Source organism: Alligator sinensis, unplaced genomic scaffold, assembly GCF_000455745.1.
Source record: "Alligator sinensis unplaced genomic scaffold, ASM45574v1 scaffold876_1, whole genome shotgun sequence".
Classification (NCBI taxonomy): Eukaryota; Metazoa; Chordata; order Crocodylia; family Alligatoridae; genus Alligator; species Alligator sinensis.
Genome location: NW_005841938.1, coordinates 203,954 through 207,289, shown reverse-complemented (window position 1 = coordinate 207,289; position 3,336 = coordinate 203,954).

The window sequence follows — 3,336 nt, the reverse complement described above, 5'->3', positions numbered from 1 at the left end:
GCTGGTAAGCAAGGCGGGTAGCCTCGCTGGGGCTGGGAGAAGCGGCACAGCCCTTAGAGGGTTAGTGACTGGGTCGTGTGGTGTGTCTGGCTTGGATGTTATGATGAAACCTAAACTGGGAAGGCTCAAACCATAGAGTCAGAGAACCATCCTTGCTATTAACACCTACAAAACCACAGACTAAGGAGAGGAAATAATCAATACAGACGATCAACTGCCCCAAGACAGAGACAGTCAGTTGCACAAGCACCCATGTCACGAGTTTTGCCTGTCAGCAGCTAGGGGTACATGGCCCCAGAACCCTTGCACCGACCTCCTCGACAGCTGGCAGGCATCGTGGCTGCAGCAGAGGCCACCATCCCTGCAGCTGTCACCCCGCTGCGCCTTAACACACACAGTGTCACCCATGGCACGAGTTTTGCTTGTCTGCAGCTTGAGGTGCAGTTCCCCCCAAGCCCCTGCACCGATCTCCTTGAAACTTGGCAGGCTTTGTGGCCTCACCAGGGGCCGCCATCCCTGCAGTTTTCACCCCCCTGTGGTATAATACATACACGTGACATGAGTTTTGCTTTCAAGAATTTGGGGTGCAGTTCCCCCTGAACCCCTGCACCGATCTTCTTGAAACATGGCAAGCTTCGTGCTCTCAGCAGAGGCTACCATCTCTGAAAGCTTCATCTAAATCAGACAAAAAACAACAAGGTTATAGATATTTCATTCATTCCCCATTATACCCTATGGCTGATTATCCAAGGCAACTCCGAAGCTTCGGAGCCGCTTTGACCGGATCGAAGCAGGAAACCGATCCAGAGCTCCAGATCAGATCGCTGGCATCCAAAGCAGCCAGATCCGAAGCCGGATTGAATAGCTGCCTACTCGCACAGGCCTACTAATCAATCCTGCTTGCTAGTAAGTGTATTTTCAGAAACAAGCCTGTCTAAAAGGGTTGTAAGTTGTAGCCATGTTGGTCGAAGGACATAGGCAGACAAGGTTTTTTAAGTAAATCTGATATCTTTTATTAGACCAACTCAAACAGTTGGAAGCATTCTGCTTAGCAAGCCATCCAAGAAGAGCACACACCCACTGCAGATGCTTCCTCAGCCTGATGAAAGGAATTTATACCCGAAAGCTTGCTAAGCAGAATTTTTCCAACTATTTGAGTTGGTCTAAGTAAAGATATCAGATTTACCCCAAAAACCTTGTCTCCCTGTCGAAAGAGCACTCTGCCAGCAGTGGAACAAGCAGAAACCTTTGTCTGCAGCCAGGGATGCATTAGCCATCTCGCTGCACACCAGGATTAGTTAAAAGTGCTTCCCCTTTCCAGGAACAGCAGAAGCCTTGCTTCTGCCATGTAGTGGTGGATCACAGTTGTAGCTGTGTTGCTATTTAGTGTTATGGGGAAGTGACTGTGACCAGGAGACAGTCAATCGGACTAAGGAGGAAACTTTTAAAGGGTCACAGTAAGGTGTATTCAGGTTGTTCAACAAAAGTGGGAACATCGCCCGCCCTCCAGTGTGCTGAAGTGTAGTTGCAATTGTATCCAAGTAGTTAGTTTTGTTATCAACTATTGTTATTATATTCATAGATGCTAGGGTTGGAAGGGACCTCAATCAACAGACTGAGTCCAACCCCCTGCCTAGGCAGGAAAGAGCGCTGGGTCAGATGACCCCAGCCAGATGCTTATCCAGCCTTCTCTTAAAGACCCCCAAGGTAGGGGAGAGCACCACCTCCCTTGGGAGCCTATTCCAAATTTTGGCCACCCTTACCATGAAGAAGTTTTTCCTGATATCCAGCTTAAATCTGCTCTCTGTCAGTTAGTGACCATTGTTCCTTGTTACCCCAAGAGGCACCCTGGTGAACAGAACATCTCCGATCCCTCGCTGCATCCCTGTAATGAATTTGTAGGCGGCCACAAGATCACCTCTCAGCCTTCTCTTGCGGAGGCTGAAGAGGTCCAGGTCCCTCAGTCTCTCCTCATAGGTCGTGTCCTGTAAGCCCCTAACCATATGACTGGTCCTCCTCCGGACCTTCTCGAGTCTATCAACATCTTCCTTGAATTACAGCGCCCAAAACTGGACGCAGTACTCCAACTGCAGTCTGACCAATGCTGCATAGAGGGGAAGTATCACCTCCTTGGTTTGGTTTGTGATGCATCTGCTGATGCATGATAAAGTGCAGTTAGCTTTGCTGATGATTTCATCACACTGACGACTCATGTTCATCTTGGTGTCCACTTTGACTCTGAGATCCCTTTCCGCTTCTGTGCGGCTGAGAGGGTCACTTCCCAGCCAGTAGGTATACTGGATATTTTTGTGCCCTAAGTGCAGCACTCTGCACTTATCCTTGCAGTACTGCATCCTACTGTGCACTGCCCACTTTTCCAACCTGTCCAGGTCTGCTTGCAATTGTTCCCTACCCTCCGGAGTGTGCACTTCAACCCCAAATTTAGTATCATCTGCAAACTTGGACAGAGTACACTTCACACCCACATCCAAGTCACTGATGAAGATACTGAAGAGTACAGGTCCAAAGACCAAAACCTGCAGGACCCCACTACCCACATCCTTCCAGGTCAATACCGACCCGTCTACAACCACTCGCTGGGTGCGACCGCTAAGCCAATATGCCACCCACCGGACCATGTAAATATCTAGGTCACAGCCTCTTAATTTATTTAAGAGAATGGGATGAGATACCGTATCAAAGGTCTTGCTAAAATCCAAGAAAATGACTTCCACCTCTACTCCTGTATCTAAGCGTTTTGTGACCCTGCATTTTTTTTATATACATAAAAATATCATTTCTTGTTTATTTTATGTTATTTCAATCGGTTGTGTATAATAAAGAATAATATATTCATCGGGTTCAGAGTGACTTCCTGGGCGGTGAGGGTGAGGAGCACACCTCTCCATGGGACACTTCAGGCAGCAGTCTGCCTGAAGGGCTCTGGGGCTACTGGCACCCTGAGGACCCAAAACCTGGAGCATGACCTGACCGTAGCATGCCAGCACAGGGTTACACTAATTTATAATGGAGTTATCGCATTCATGAAGGGGACCAGACCACATAGTTGCCTGCTGCCATCAGGGACTGGACTCAGTGACCCAGGAGATTCCTTCTGGTTCAACGAAATATTCATACTAAAGCTTTTACATGTCTTTTCTTTAAAATGTCCCAAAGCCAATGGCCTCTGTGTGGAACAGCAGTGTGTCCTGGAAAATATAAAAGCCCTGCAGATTCCCTGAAATGCCCTAATGTCATTGTCTTCTCAACTGGTGCAGCCTGCTGCTCTGTTCTCTCACCTGCCCCTTCCACAGTCTTCACAAACCAGGAGGCAGG